Genomic DNA, 17,643 nt, shown 5'->3' on the forward strand with positions numbered 1-17,643 from the left:
TTCTATCCCTCACCAATTAAGCTACGTGAAAAAGATGACTCTTTGCTAGTAGAGTCTTGAGATTAAGTGTAAACCTCTTTGGTTTATTTAGGAAGAAAGAAACTATTAGATTTAACAAGAGTGAGAAATATGGGGAACGTGAATGCACTGCGAAAAACGTGAAAGCAACTTCTTGACTTTGTTGGATAACCAACACCTAGTCTAGATGAAGTAGAACTCTTTAAACTAGTCTAGTAAAAGACCGTTTAAGGAAAAGTGGAAAACCACAAAACAATAACCACTGAGGACCGTTTGGATGCCAGAATTATTTTGGTTCTTGGGACTTTTGTGGAACAAAAAACTTCTTGGGAGATTGGTGGGAAAAAAAACTCCCTGGAAGTATCCCGGTAAAATAAAAATCCCATGTTTGGTTGACCGGACTATGGTGGGGAAAAAAAATCCCAGTAAAATAAAAATCCCGCTTTGTGAAGAAAAAAGTTCTTCTTTTGGTTATTTTGGTTCCTCGGATTTCGTGCGGGATTATTTTGGTTCGTGGGATTTTTTTTCCCAGCTTAGGGTTTCGTGCGGGGTTATTTTGGTTTGTGGGATTCTTTTTTGCCCACTATATAACTAGCAACCAAACGTTGGTTTCCTGCGGAAATTCCACAAAAGTCCCAAGAACCAAAAAAATTCTGGCATCCAGAGTCGGTGGTGACTCTCTTAAATGATTCTTCTTTTTTTTTTTAAATTAAAAAAGGGATGAAGGCCGGATTCTACTGAAGGGGGAGACTGTCCACATCATTCTCTGTCTTATTGGTATATTATTTTAGAGAGAATTTATATGGTGATCACATATGGGAGCGTTAGGATCATCATACGGAGATGATTTTCTCGGCACATACAAATGAATGGTTTAGATCACCCAAATAATGTGGACCCCACTTTCCTTGACGTTGCCGTCCATTACTTAGGTCAAGCACCAAACTTTTGACTTATCTCAACCGTACACATGTCACAATCTTATGTTGATCGGGTCCATTACTTAGGTTAAATCCAGTTAAGTAATGTGCCTTGACCCGAAAATCTTGTCAATTGGGACAATCCCAGCAGTACAATCGTTGGACTTTTCACAGTTATTCTAGAATAATTGGCCCTCCTTTTCTGACCTCCACTTGCAGGCGACCGTTTCCTATGTTTGATAGGTGCATTTTTGTCCATGTAACTAATGAACGGTCTTGATCGAGTAGCCAAGCTGTCTTGATGGGTCAAATACAATTTTGTAATTTGCACCAACCCTAAATTATTCCAACTTGAATTCTAGACTCATTTCTCAATCTTACGTTAAAAAGATGCTGTACATGCTAAAAGATGCTTTATCAATCCTGACCGTTGATCTATAGTGCAGTTCTGATCACCATAGACGTGCCATCATCTGCCATTCATTGTATAGCCGAGAATGTATTTTCCAGATATGGTTTGGTGAATATTTCCTTGATTTTATTTTTTATGAGTGAAATCCTCTTTATGAAGTCATGCTATGAATAACGAAGTAAAAGGCAAGGAAAGTTTGAGTTCTTAGTTTTAGCAATGTTGTCTAAGATCCTACTGTTGTTTGTTCTCTTAACCCTTGCAGCCTCAGAAGGCAAGGACGATGATTTCACCTATAATGGATTCCTCAGTTCTAACTTGACCCTGAAAGGCATAGCAGAGATAACACCCGATGGCCTCTTGAGGCTAACAAACGATACCCAGCAAGAGATAGGCCATGCCTTCTATTCCATTCCTCTCAACTGGAACAACACCTCAAATGGTAATGTTTTCTCTTTCTCTACCACTTTCGTCTTCGCAATTCTCCATGAAGATCCCATTTTGAGCGGCCACGGGATCGTCTTTCTCATCGCTCCGTCAGAAGAGCTACCCGGAGCTCTACCCAGCCAATATCTAGGCCTCTTCAATTCTTCCAACAATGGAAATTCTTCTAATCATGTCTTTGGGGTTGAGCTTGACACAATCAAAAGCACGGAATTCGGGGACATAAATGACAATCATGTGGGTATTGATATAAACAGCTTGAGATCAACTCTATCCTCTCCAGCAGGTTATAGCTCTAGTGAAATTGGGGGATTTCAAAACCTTTCCCTTAAAAGTGGAGATCCAATGCAGGTCTGGATAGAATATGATGGGGTCCGAAAGCAACTTAACGTAACACTATCCCCTATCGATGTACCTAAACCCGTCATTCCTCTCTTGTCTTTGCCTTTCGATCTTTCGACTGTGATCAAAGATCCCATGTACGTCGGATTCTCGTCTTCTACGGGGTCAATGCTAACATCTCATTATGTTTTGGGATGGAGCTTTAAGTTGAATGGGGAAGCTAATGCACTCAATCTTTCGAGCCTTCCACCGCTTCCTCACATTGGATTGTCTGTTTGGAAACGAAGAGCTTTGAGAATTGGGTTGCCCATAATCTCTGTACTTCTTTTAATAATGACCATGTTTAGTGTAATTACATATCGAAAGAAAAAGAAATTTGCCGAAATACTCGAGGATTGGGAACTCCAATATGGTCCTCATAGGTTCTTCTATAAGGATCTATTCATAGCCACAAAGGGCTTCAGAGAGAAAGAGCTTCTGGGTGTTGGAGGTTTCGGTATGGTGTATCGAGGTGTGTTACCAACATCGAAAGTCGAAGTTGCGGTGAAGAGAATTTCCCACGAATCCAGACAAGGAATGAGGGAATTCATTGCCGAGATTGCGAGCATCGGCCGGATTCGGCATCCTAAGTTGGTAAGACTCCAAGGTTATTGCCGCCGTAAAGGAGAGCTACTCTTGGTTTATGATTTCATGCCAAATAGTAGTTTGAACAAGTTCTTATTTGATGAGCCAAAGATTTTGCTTATTTGGAATCAAAGATTTCGAATTATCAAAGATGTAGCTGAAGGGGTGCTTTTTTTGCATGAAGGATGGGTTCAAGTAGTCCTACACAGAGATATCAAGGCCAGCAATGTGTTACTAGACAATGAATTGAATGCGAAATTAGGAGATTTTGGTCTGGCAAGATTGTATGATCATGGAAGTGATCCTGAAACAACCCATATGGTGGGGACTTTTGGGTATCTTGCACCAGAGTTGTCTAGAATCGGCAAGGCAACTGCAAGTACCGATGTGTTTGCGTTTGGGGCTTTTATGCTTGAGGTTGCTTGTGGGCGGAGGCCGATAGAAGGAAAGGTGCCACCTGAGAAGGTTCTCTTGGTGGATTGGGTGCAAGAATGTGAGAGAAGAGGGGCGATTTTAGAGGCCGCGGATCCGAAATTAGGAGAGGATTATGTGGTGGAGGAAATGGAGATGGTACTAAAGCTTGGTTTGCTTTGCTCTCAACCTTTGCCGGAAAATAGGCCTAGCATGAGGCAAGTAGTGCAATTTTTGGAAGGCCAAGCTCCTTTTCCCTATAGATCAGATGGAATTGGGGCCAATGTTATAGCAGTGGAACAGGAAGAAGGGTCTTATCCTACTACGGATTCGGAGTCGCCATTCTCCAGAGGTGGAGGCCGCTGATTCAGACAAATTGGTAGAGCTAATGAACTCTGTATATGATCACCAAAGTTATTCGTTTTAGATTGCAACAAGGGATTGTCATTACGAAACCGATTATTGGACTTAAAATTAAAAGTAATTTTGAGTCCAATAATAGGTTTGTGATTGATAATCGGTTGTCATAATCTAAAACGAACACGGGCGGCTTTAAGTACAATGCCTTGTTTTGAATTCACTTTCTTCGTTGTAAATGGTGTTTTTTTTCTTCTATGGTGTAACAAAGATATCCATATAGAGTGATTTTATCATGAGTACTGACTTGTCTCATTTTGATAATCTATTTTGATCCCATGTGAAAAAGACTTGACGATGATTGTATCGGGGCTTCAGTTGCTTCGACTTTCTACAGCTAAATGCATGTCTCTTCCTATTCATGCAGAAATCTTCATTTAAGGCCATGTGTGACTGCCAGGAAAAAAATTAGTGTGTCCAAGTGGTAAGAGAGGGATTGTTTGGATCTATGGAAAAGCAAGTATTTGAGGGTGAAATATGGCTAAAAAATCAGGAAAAAGTCGATCAGACGTTGAGTGGAGTTTTTGGTTTCTTGGTTCTTTCAGGCTTTTCTTGCCCTCTCCTCATTCCCTCTTGTATCTATCCCTCTCCAACTGTTTCTCACCATTGGATAAGATAATATTCTTGGGAAAAAAAATCATGTCTGAGGGGTTGTTTGGATCTATGGAAAAGCAAGTATGGAAAAGAATATTTTCCAGGAAAGTTTTTTATGAGTTTTTTCTTTTGGATTTTTTCTACATTTTGGTAAGGGTGGCTTGATCAGTGCAACTCTTTACAATATTTTCTAGGAGATCTTCTCCCATCAGTGCAACTCTTATATCACCTATCGAGATAAACCAGCTGAGGAGAAAGATGAGGACCTCTACCAGTATATTAACTAAAGAAAGATGATACAATAAAAGAAACAAGACCACTCCCCAATCTTTAGAACAATGCCTGGGGGGGGGGGGGGAATGCCCAAGGACATGATATCCTTGAAATAAAAACTCAAAACAAGCAAGAGAGGAGAGAATACGCGTGATCTCTAGAGTCAGTCCCCATACTCATGTGAATTTAAGACCCTAGTGATCCAAGTGGTCTTTCATCTTCTGGCTAAACTTCCCATCTCTCTGGCTCTTCCTCAACTTCTGAACCTTTGTGGTTTCCGTTTTTCTTTGATGAAGGAGTTTTGTTTTCTTCTGTTCGGGGTGTTCTTCACCAGCTTCCTATTCTTCTTCACCAGCATTTGATTTATTTGACTCGGGGGCCTCTATGTCGGAGTCAGAGGTTGTGTGATCTTCAGCTTCCGAGTTAAGGACAGAGTAGGGGTTCTTAGTTTGGATGCCTGGGGGGATGGTTTCTTCAGGAAGGGTAGGAGGCAGGAAGCTTTGCTGAGTGACATGGGGATGCACAAGGGGCAGGGCATCAGGATTGGAGGGGTTGGATGTATTCTTGATGAATTGATCCTCCACCGGGTTTTTAACCGGACGCCATTCTTTCTTTGATATCTTCTCTGGTTCTTTTATACGGCAGTTTGAGGTCTGATGGCTAAATTTTTTGCAAAGGGAGCAAGAAGAGGGTTTCCAGTCATAGACGATCTCTTGCTCAATGGTGCCTGATGGAGTGGTGAGGTCAATGGAGTCTGGGAGGTTTGCTCCTGCTTCAATCTCAACACAAAGTCTTGTATAAGTAAGTCGAGTGCCTTTTGCTGTCTGACTATCCATGTACATAGGGATGCCTATCCCACTAGCAATTTTGCTAAGGTAATTTGCAGTCCAGAACTTTACGTGGAGGTCTGGCAAGCGGATCCACACAGGAACAGTGGATAGATTAAGCTTTTCAAGGGCAGTATCTGGAGTCCACCTACGAAGGGGCGGCCGCCATAATAGTTTGAATTTGATTCAAGGATGGTGGAGCAATCTTCAGGGCTCGAAAATTTGAAGATGTAGAAGCCATTATGAAGAGTAAAGATTTCCAGGTTTCCTCTCAGGTTCCACTTCTTTAGAAGGTTCTCTCTTAGCGTCATGAAGTCAGGTCCACGACCAAGAAAGTAACCAATCAAGCAATTTTTCCAGCAACTCCCAGCGCCCATGACGTCCTCCTCTTCAAAAATTATGTTTGGCTTGCCTTCAAAGCGCCTGTGTTGCCGGAAATGCTGGAGGCGGGTGGGGATGCATTCTGTTTTCTCAGAGAACAGAGAGCTCCACGGACGGTTTCTTTGGGTTGGAGAAGAGAGCTGGTTCTTGTCCAAGGTGGAGTTGGACTCTTTTACCGGGCTTTTGGAATGGAAGCTGAGCTGGGGAAAAATTGAATTTTCGCTTGGTTATCGCTCAGACTCATTTGCTCTGGTTGCCTTTTTTTTAAGGATAATAGCAGGGAATGTAATTCTATTGATTTGCTGAAGGTTCTTTGGTAGGGAATTTAGCTAAATTGGGGAGTTTGACCACCGGAGATGTTGGGCCCTTGTCGGGTGACGTGGCACCCTCAAAACTCCCTCGATAAATTTCTCCAAATCAAAGAAAAAAGGGGAGAAAATTCTCGAGCAAATCGGTTTGCTCTCAATCTCCAAATCGCTGGCAAATCTTCGGCAAATCTAGGCGAAACCAAACAACGTCTGTTAGATTTGCTCTCAATCTCCCGTTAACTGATTTGCTTTTGATTTGCTTTTAGTCTCCCCTTTGACTTCTTCGTCTCTAGATCTCCCAACCATCTACAAGCAACCAAGCAGAGGAATTAAGATTGCCTAGGATTGCCTTCCCTGTTGTCTTTGCATTTAATGTTGGGTTAGCAAGTTGGTTTTGTTTCTTACCCAGATGTGCTAGCATTTAATGCTGAGTCAGGAAAGTGGGTTTGAGTCTCGACGATAGGGCCACATATATGGGCTGTGCTAGGAGAAAAGTACGGAATGAAGGTTGATGTTTGGAGAAATTACGGATTGCCGGCACCTTTTAAAACAAGAACAAAAAACGGGCTAATCTTCAAAATTGGGTGGTGAAAAGACCCTGATACCCTTCCGACATCGACAGAGTCCTCCTTTTTCATTACTGCCTATTGAATTGACGCGCTTCACGAGGCTTCTTTTGGTTCGTTTAAATGTGTATTTGAACCGACAGAACCTTGGGTTCGTTTCTATCTTAGCCGTCGGAAATAACTAGAGACGGATGGATGCTTGACACGTTTTGGAAAACTTTTTGGAACGCTGACGTTATTGAATACTTTTTGGAACTCTGGCGTTATCTTTTCTCACTTCTGTTGGTAACATTATTGGATACGTCTCTTTTGGCTTAGAATATTTTTCCTTCTCTTTTGGTCCTCATTAATTACGCTGCCGGCGTACCTACTTTTGGCTTAGAATCTTTTCCCTTCTCTTTTGTTCCTCATTATTTACGCCGGCGTACCCATTATTTCCGCTGACGTACCCACTTTTGGCTTAGAATCTTTCCCTTCTCTTTTGGTCTTCATTATTTATGCCACCGGCGTACCGATTATTTCTACCGGCGTACCCACTTTTGGCTTAGAATCTTTTCCCCTCTCTTTTGGTCCTCATTATTTAAGCCGTCGCCGTACCCATTATTTCCACCGGCGTACCCACTTTTGGCTTAGAATCTTTTCCCTTCTCTTTTGGTCCTCATTATTTACGCCGGCGTACCCATTATTTCCGTCGGCGTACCCACTTTTGGCTTAGAATATTTTTCCTTCTCTTTTGGTCCTCATTATTTAACACGGCGTACCCATTATTTACGCCGGCGTACCCCATTATTTCCGCCGGCGTACCCACTTTTGGCTTAGAATTTTTTCCCTCTCTTTTGGTCCTCATTATTTACGCCGCCGGCGTACCCACTTTTGGCTTAGAATCTTTTCCCTTCTCTTTTGGTCCTCATTATTTCCGCCGCCGGCGCTTGTTTGAAATGAGCTTTCAAGGAAATACCTGTCAATTTTACTATACCATGCTCGTGGCGCTTGTTTAACCCCATAGAGTGCCTTCTTCAATTTGTACACTTTATGCTCCATGCCTTTGATTTCAAAACCTTGAGGTTGATCCACATACACTTCTTCCTCAAGTTCTCCATTTAGAAAAGTTGATTTCACATAAAGCTAAAAAACTTGCCAATTCTTTTGAGATGCTAAAGCCAAAACAGTTCTAATAGTATCCATTCTAGCCACAGGTGCAAATGTTTCAAAAAAATTAATACCTGGCTTTTGGGCATAACCCTTTACAACTAACCGAGCTTTGTGTCTTTGGAGAGAGTTATCAGCATTGAACTTTGACTTGTAGATCCATTTAAGCCCAATTGCTTCTTTGTTTGGTGGCAAATCCACCAATGTCTAAGTGTTATTCTTAGTAAATATGTTAATCTCTTCCTTCATTGCATCACACCATTCTTTCTTTTTCATTGCATCATTAAAACTAGAAGGCTCCATTGCAAAACAGGCAAACTCACATGAATCATATATATCAGCACGACTTCTCATTCTCATGGGAGTAGAATCACCAGATGAACTTGGTGACTCATTAGGATTTGGTAAACAAATCTCAAGTGAAGGTGCCTCACTTGATGTGCTTTCATTTAGAACACATAAGGGGGCTTCTACATCATTTTTCCAATTCCATGCATCTTTTTCATTAAAAATAACATCACGACTTATGATCAATTTTTTAGAAATAGGATTATAAATTCGATACCCTTTTGTCTCCACACTATAATCAATAAAAATACATTTTTTACTTTTATCATCTAACTTTTGTCTTTTTTCAGATGGAATAAAAGCATAGGCTATAGAACAAAAATTTTTAAAATGACCCACATGGGTTTTCTTCCACTCCAAGCCTCATATGGAGTTGTTCATTCAGCTGCTTTTGTAGGAGCGCGATTGCATAGGTATACTGTTGTGGCCACTGCTTCAGCCCAATAATCATTCGGCAACCCCTTGTCTTTTAGCATGCTCCTTAGCGCCTCAACAAAGGTTCTATTTTTTCGCTCTGCGACTCCATTCTGTTGTATGGTATAGCTCGTTGTCAACTATCTTTTTATTATACTTTCTTTGCAGAAATTCTAAAATTCTTTGGAAGTAAATTCACTACCACGGTCAATACGAAGAGTAATAATAGAATGACCACTTTGGTTTTCAACGAGAGCCATGAACTGTTTAACGATAGAGAAAGCCTCATCTTTTTGTTTCAGAAAACAAATCCATGTCATCCTTGTGTAATCATCAACAAATAGAATGAAATATTAATTTCCGTTCAAAGATAAAGTTTGCGTAGGGCCACAAATATTAGCATGTACAAGCTTCAAAGGCTTATATGCCCTCCAAGACTTACCACTTGGAAATTGCTCACGGTGATGTTTTCCCAGAACGCAAGCTTCACACACATTTCCATTATATTTCAAAGAAGGAAAACCAACAGTCATATTCAATTTTTACAATAAAGACAATCCTCCAAAATTTAAATGTCCATATCTTCTATGCCATAACAGAGTCATCATCACATGCACTGAAAGCATTGAATACTAGTTTTGAAAACACTAGTGGAAACATCTTATTTTCTGTCATCTTAACAGAAAACACTAGTTTCATACTTTTCTTATCATAAAGTTTACATTCTCCTTCATCAAAGATAGCACGGTACCCTTTTTTTATCAGTTGGCCCAAACTTAGCAAACTTTGAGCCAACCCATGAACATACATAACATCATAAATTTGTTTCTTGCCAACCATTATATAACCCATGATGGGACCAATTCCATGGGCATTAACATAATTGCTATCACCCATTCTTACTCGTGGTTTGACAATTTCATCTATTTCGAGAAAATAATCCTTGTTCTCCGTTATGTGGTTACTACATCCACTATCTAAATACCATATTTCATCACTCAATTCCACATTGGTAGTAAGATATGAAAAAAATATGTTATCTTCCTTTTCAACTTTTTCATCACTTTTCTCTTCATGATAGTTTGTTTGTTCCCTAGCCTTTTGATGACAATTTTTTTCAATATGGCCATACTTTTTGCAATAAAAATATTGTGGTAAATTTCTATTTTGTATACCAACAATCATTATCAATATGATTTGATCTTTTACAAAAGGACCAAAATAATGAAGTAGATTCATGGTTACTTCCACTTTGATTTATTTGATAACCACTGAATTGGCCTCTACCTCTATCTCTACCGCGGAATCCACCACGTCCACAGCCTCTTCCTCTTCGGAAACCTTTATTTGAATCAACTGATCTTTTCTTCAAATCCACTTTTGATTGAAACGCTTGCTCTAGTGGATTTTCTGTAGTCTTATTCAATCTCTACTCATGTGCTTGCAAAGAACCCATTAATTCATTAATAGAATATTTAGATAAATCCTTAGACCTTTCTATGGCAGCAACTATATGATCAAATTTATTTGGAAGACTCCTTAACACTTTTTCAACAATTTTTTTATCATCTAATTTTTTCCCATAAGTTCTTATTTGATTTACTATAGAAGTAACTCTTGTGAAAAACACTTGATTTGATTCAGAATTTTTCAAAATCAAATTCTCACAATCACGATGAAGGGTTTGTAACTTAACAGAAATTACCTCCGTAGTACCTTGATATTCGTCTTGAAGCAAATCACATGCTTCTTTTGATGTAGTTATAGCCATAATCCTTGGAATATTGGTTCATCCATCCTTGGATTAGGAAAAAAGCCCCTGCATCTTTCTTTTTGCTCTCCTTCAATTCATTCTTCTGTACCGTGGTCAATCTTTCCTATTCTGCAAAATTTTCATACCCATTCTCCTCAAATTTTCATAATTTATAAGACATAAATAGCGTCTTCATCATAATTGACCAAAATTGAAAATTATCACCTTTAAATAAATGAACACTTTGCTGAAAATTTGAAGAATTGGTGTTACCTGCCATGTTGTGAACTTACCGAACCCTTGCCGTTGTTTTCTTGAATTCACCCTGGATTTTCTGTTCTATGGAAATCCTAAGACCTTCCTCTCTGATACCACTTTATAGAATTTTTATATGACTCTAAATAGATAAATCATAACTTCTTATAAAATAGCTTAATGATAAAATCTAATCTCAAAAGACTTCTACTACCAAACGAATTCTACTATTCCACCTTCTAGACACTACAAGAAAAAGGAGATTCAGCGACGTTCGCGACCGTCGGTAAAAACACGCAAAAACGTCGCTTTAAGTAACCCCGACGGTTTGTCGTAGCGTCGGTAATTTCACCGTGACTAAACACTTTTACCGACGTTCTCTCATAACCGTCGGTGTATGGCTTTATACCGACGCTTAGAAACGTCGGTATAGTGATAGAAAAATTGGCTTTGAAAGAAATATTCACCGACGGTTGAAGAAACCGTCAGTAAATGTACTTTACAGCGGCGGTCATGAGCGTGGCTAAGTGACGGAAAATTGGGTTGGAATGAAACATTCACCGACGGTTGAAGAAACCGTCGGTAAATGTACCTTACACCGGCGGTCATGAGCGTCGCAACATGACGGTAAATGACACTTTTCTCGTTTGTATATACCGACGCTCATTCGTACCGTCGGTATTTAGGACATACACCGGCGGTTATAACCGTCGGGGAATATTATAGAGGCGTATATTTTGAGATTTACCGACGGTTTTATGACCGCCGGTGAATTGTTTTTTTTTTTTTTTTTGGCAAACAGAGCAGCAGATTGGGGGACTTAGAACCTGTATAAATCCTGTACCCATTAGAAAATAACATGAATCTGTTGGCATCTAAACAAGAGAAAAATAAGGCATCCAAAGTCATCAAACAAATCATTTCCATGTAAAATTAACCAAAACATTTACCCATTAGAAAGTAACATGCACATATATATTGGCATCCAAACAACATAAAAAAAGGCATCCAAAGTCAGCAAACAAACCATTTCCTTCACTACAACAAAAAGGGTCTATGGCAGCGGTTATGACCGCTACTGGTACTTTTAGTAGAATCTGTTTATAAACTTCCTTACAATATACATAAAACCTATATACGCACATCACATTTACAAAACAACAACAGAAACTATAGCCCAGTCAAAAATGTAATCCAATCACTTCAAAAAAGCCTTGGATATATGTTCCCCTCTTGTGATTTGCTACACAAAAACTTCTTGCATATATTCGCATGTCTTGACATAGAGGATAAAAATAGATAAACCGAGAGAGTAGACGTGATGATACAAACTCCTCACATACATTTGTCAATCGGATAAATATCACATCCTATGCCCCCATATATTTCCACAAGTTCGTCTCGCTCCTGTGTACCAAAAATCATGATATTAGATAACATAAAAATATATAGGGAAAGCATTCATGTTCATACATAAATAGGAAATAATCTCCTGCATTAAGACATGAATACCATAAATACATAAGAACTACAAATAATACATCTTGATCCATTCCAACCAGAGATGCACCATTTCATCGAAGATAAGGCTATATTTGAATCTTGTACATAACAACAAATAATTCAATAACTCTACAAAAGAATCTGACATGAGTACTTCGCCCATTCAATAGAATCTGTGAAACATGGATTAATTGGAGCCAACTAAGGAGTCTTATAAATCTCTTTTGATAAAATAATATATGTAGAGAAATAATATCAACACAGCCATGTGTTAGTAATTGCACCGACCCTACCAGGATGCAGGTAGAACTCACCCTCAAAAGCTACCCGTTAAGGGGAGGGAACTGATTCCCTTATAAGCCCATCCACATCTCATTATACATCCGATGTGGGATCTTTGCTTTCACGTGGAACCCTCAACAATCCCCCCCTCCACGTGGAAGCACCGTGGACAATCTCGCCCCTCAACGCGGCAAGAACGTGGAAACTGTGAGATCTTTCCGTGCTCGGAGGCATACCGGCCGTTACGGGGAGGGAACCGATTCCCTTATACGCCCATCCACATCTCATTATACATCCGATGTGGGATCTTTGCTTTCACGTGGAACCCCAACAGACCCAACTTGTCTTTTCTTTTTTATTTGGCTTGTGAGAGCTTCTTGGGAACTGTAATAACCTTTTGACAGCTCTTTAAATACTAAAAGACAAGATGTGTTAGTGAAGATATCAAAGGATGGTTGTGCTGATATCATTTAAATATATTTATAGGTAGTAAATATATAGAATATTAATTGTGGATTCCGTATTGGTGTATCTTTTGTACCATGTGTGCAACCCAACCTACTAGTATATGTATCTGAAAACTTCTAATGTTTAAAATTTTAAGTATTTGAATCTTTGAATCTAGTAACAACAGACTTTTAAAAGTTAGGATTTGAATCCAAATGAGGTAATTTTAAACTTGAATTGGGATTTAAAGTCAATGTTAGGGGTTTTAAAGTAATATTGACATGTTTTATGCTAATAAGGGGGATGAGGAGATTAGGATTTACTTTAGAGAAATTGTGTAGGTGAAGTAGTAAACCGTATCTCAGTAGTTATGAGAATGGGTCAAATAATAGGTCTGGATGTAGCAGAATAAATGAAAAGGAAAATGATGCAATATGTAAGTGTTTCTGACTGATAGCTTGGTTCAAATATGATGCGTGTCGGTAAATGTATGATGGCAGTGACGTTAAAACAACAATTATAGAAGAGAGATAAGACTTTATAAATGATCCAATACTAGAGTTTTAAAGCTGTAAATGAGTTGATTTCAACTGCACATAAACAGTCACTTGAATGGTGCTATACATGTGAATTAAGCAATGCAATAAGATGACAAACATTAAAGAGCTCTGTCAAAATCATTAAAGAAGAGATCTGTAAAGAAAATGTATGAGGGATGAAGAGTATAACAATACAATTCACAAATATAAAAAGTATTCAGAAATTATATGGTGCCCGACTGTCAAGTAGCGTCAAGGTGGTACCTCAAAAGTACCACCCTTGATATTTGATCCAACAGCAGCCTCTTAAAAAGTGGGCTGCTGTTGGATCAAATATCAAGGGCGGTAGCTTTTTGACGCTAGTTGACGGTCGGGCATCATGTAAAAACTCCCTTTTATTATGCTTTACTGTTTGATGATATCAAAGTTGCACAGCTAATATACATGGGAATATGTTCCCCTTGGGTTTGAAGATTATATAATCATGTTACCTGTATATAGAAAAACCAAAGCATCTGAGAATGATTATTCAATTAGACATCTCGTGTACAATCATGTTCAATAATTCAATGTGTGTGTATATATATAAGGAAAAGTGAGCGTACTCGGTTGAGCAGATAAGCTTGTCTACTTGATGGGCTAAAAACAGTGGGGTCCACATTTTTTGGGTGATCCAAACCATTCATTTGAAAGGTCCTTACCTAGATAGGGTGTCCACAAAAAATAGCCCCATAGGAACTCCTCTCTCTTTAGCAGGCTGGCTGTTGCATGAGAGAGCAGTTACATAAGATGAATTAAATGAATAAGACAAAATCTGAGCCTATGTGTCTGGTCTCTCATGCAACAGCGGTCCGCTAAATGCCTTACAAGATGGATGACGCTTCTTATCTCAACCTTGAGGTCTAAGGTTTCGATTCCAACTTACCTACCAAAAGAGCATAAATTGCAGATTTATTTTGTGCACAAGAAGGATATAAGTCATGGGAAAAGGCCCTAGATGGTGCAAAGGTCTAGGGGTGCAATAAACCACAAGACTAATTCAATGGTTGTCAAATTTTCTTGTTTAATGATCCACATACACATATTCTGTTCGATGTAGAGACCACTACCATTAAAAAGCTTTAAGGTATACAACAACAAATAGGTCTGAATTCGTACAGAATTCCATGGAGTAAATTGTACTCATTCTTCTCCTACCACCAGAGTAGCTAAGTTCTAAAAAGAGGCATCAATGTGTCATTATGCAAATATGCACCAGATTACCTATTGTGATTGCCTATTGTTAAATAAGCTTAATTGATTTCCAATGTATAAGCAGATTGAATAAATCATATTCTGACCTTTGTCCATTTTAATTGTTTCCAGTCATAAGAACCCCTAATTAAAATTCTCATTCGGATTTCATAAGAATTCTATTGACAGAAAATATTTCAGTCCATACTCCAAATAGTATATTTTAAAGTATAAACAAGTACATCATGTTAAATGAAAGTTCAAGACAACAATAACAGAAGCCTATTTCAATTCAACTCATGATTCTAACAGTTTCGCTAAATGAAAGAACTCAAGCGTTTGCAAGAACGCCAACCCAGCACTAAGAGTGTATCAGCAACCAGGGAGCTTCAAGTTTCACAACTCAACTACGCCTTTGTCCCAAACTAGTTGGGGTCGGCTTCAAGTTCCACAAAATACAAAATTCTTGTGCCATTTATTATATTAAATGCCTTGCTCTATAAAAAAAAAAAGAGAGAGGATGAAGCAAGTGGAAATGGTATCCAGTTATCCACTGTACTTGCAATGTTTTGGTGAGGTTTGCTCTAGTTGCTTGTCCAATGGATAGTTCAACATTTTAGAGTCTCAACTAGCTGTGCAGTCTTCATTTTTTTTACCCGGAATTTATCTAGGAATCTGGGCACACCAGAAATTTCATTGATGAATAAAAGAAGCATGGTGGGAGGGAAAATTACTTAGAGATGGATTAAAATCTCTGAAAGAAGCTATAATAAATCAATGAAGCATTAGTTTCTGTTTTAGAAAAAATCCAGCAAACAATTTGAAATCTAAACTTCTATTTTCCAACATATAGAAACATCATGTGTGTTCTTCTAAAAAGCAGCTTCCATAATATAAGAAAAGGATAGAGTGTATTTTACCTTAAATGAAGAGGGAACACGAATACTAATACTCCTTTAATAAACACAAGCACTAATCCAAGAAAGTATGACCGCATCTATACATAAACAAAAAAGCGCAGTTCGATGGCTAAGCGATTACGCCACCTACAATAACAAATAAATATACTACTTGTGAATAAATTTAGCATCAAGCTATAATAAACATGTCGTCGTAATAAAATAACTTACCCAGTTCGATGGCCAAGCGATTATTCCACCTACAGCGTCTCCAATCTCAGTGTAGAGATCGGTTTTTCTAATCAGAGGCTCTTTTGGCTCCAATGCAACCGTGATCTGAACCATAGTGAAATTACAGCCTAATGGCACCCCCTCGACTTCATGTGTTGGATCGACACTCAACCGAATACCACGGGCCACTTCAATCCCATCATTTTGAGTGCTCATTAAGGTAACCTTAGAAAAATCCAAATGATCATAAATAAAAAAATAGAATTAAGCGGGAAAGTCACAAACCAATATATCATTTAAGCTAAAATTAAATAACAGTTATACCCGATCACCATGGATATATCTATGGATGCTTGAGGAGGTTGCATGCGATCGTGAGTGAGTATGATTGTCGAGTGGCTAGCATACAACAAGATAGATACATATTAAGGTAATAGTGAACTAAAAGAACTATGTATTGAATAAAAAATTAATGTCGTACATTGCTATTTTGGACGCCTTGGAACTGTGCTACGAGTGCCGCCAATTGGCATTCCAAATGGGCCTGATTTTGTTGCATTGTTTGTTCCATTTGGGCCTGCTTCTCTCTCAAACATCCCACCTCATTTGTAAGTTCCTCGTTTGCCCTTTGAAGTGATGCAGCCCTCTCCTGCGACATCCCAATGCTGCGCGTAGAGCCAAATACGGAAGTAGGGGTAACCCCGGCACCCATCATGCGTACCCTACCACGTCTCTCCACACCAAGTACAATGCCGAGGTTGTCATTTGGAGCAACTGCGGGGCTGATATCGGGATGCTGAGACTCAATCTCTTTTATCTGATCCTGAAAAAAATAATATGTGATAGAATAAAATCTTTTACACGGTTCTATAACATTTTTTAAACAAGCATCAATGTTATGAAACGTACTATAATATTTTGCTCTACAGCATCATAAGTCCCGTCTTTCTTGCGGTGAAGACGAATGAACATGTCACCTCGACTTACAGCATTCCCATCATTATTTTTAATCTGTCCTCAAATGAAGAATATCATTGATAGCTTGTCATAATCAAAAGTAAAGTAAATAAAAAAACTCAGTCACAACCCTACCTCCTCCTCCCAATATACTGGAACGGCCTTTGTTCCACCCCTGTGTTTGACTTTAAGTTTAGATCGATTGAGTTTATTTTGTGCGCATAGGTCCTAGGGCATTAGAAATAGTTAAGTTATTTTTATATATTTTTTCAAATTGAAAAAATGAGACATGAATTTTTAAAATCATACCTTTGATTCTTTCGTATTCCAGTGTCGACAAAGAGACATGTATTGCGACTCAATCACTCTACGATCAGTACATGGGAGATTCAGATCAAAGTATCTGGTCTTTAGTTCACTCTTCCATTCCCTCCACTGCCTACCGATTCGTTCAATAGCCCATTTTTTACGCTCATCATCAATGTCGCATTTTTCCTACATTACATGTAAGAATAGTACGACGGCTGTATGATATATTAAATTTATATGTGTGTGTGTGTGTTTCTGTGAAGAATTCAAATGGTCTTACCTTCGCAATAACCCATGCATCTTCTTTGTTTTGCTGCAGCATCTTCCTCCAGTCTGTACAATCAATGGGCAATTTATCAGCCATTCTCGCGATGCTGCCAAATAAATTCATCATATTACATATGTTTTGTGTACACGGCTGTCCAAGAGCATTAAATCCGACATTTATCATCTCATCAGAAGCCCACATGGATTTGCAATATGTCGGGCCTCGAACACGCTTCGATGAGGATGGAACGGAGGGATCCTGAGATGGCGAAGGAGGGAGCGTCTCTTGCGCATCCGAGGGTAGTACCGTCTCCTGTACATATGAAGGTGGGAGAGTCTCTTGTGACTCCCATGCCGGCCAAGGTGCATGGGAGTCGTGAGGGAGGGCGGAGGTGTCTGGCTGCCTCTGGGAAGAGGGTTGTGGCTCTCTCATATGATAATGATGGGGCTCTTGCCTGTGAGCGGAAGGCTGCGACTCATGGGTGTTCAGCATATTCTTTCTTTTTCTCATGGCTCAGACAAA

General features: G+C 39.1%; 1 pseudogene; it reads left to right on the forward strand.

Annotated features, from left to right (window-relative positions):
* Positions 1–1,533: 1,533 nt before the first annotated feature.
* LOC143880092 (L-type lectin-domain containing receptor kinase SIT2 pseudogene) lies at positions 1,534–3,821 on the forward strand (annotated as a pseudogene).
* Positions 3,822–17,643: the final 13,822 nt, after the last annotated feature.

The sequence above is a fragment of the Tasmannia lanceolata genome, unplaced genomic scaffold (assembly GCF_043159265.1).
Source record: "Tasmannia lanceolata isolate RefF3 unplaced genomic scaffold, GAP_Taslan_0.1 ptg000006l, whole genome shotgun sequence".
NCBI classification, from domain to species: Eukaryota; Viridiplantae; Streptophyta; class Magnoliopsida; order Canellales; family Winteraceae; genus Tasmannia; species Tasmannia lanceolata.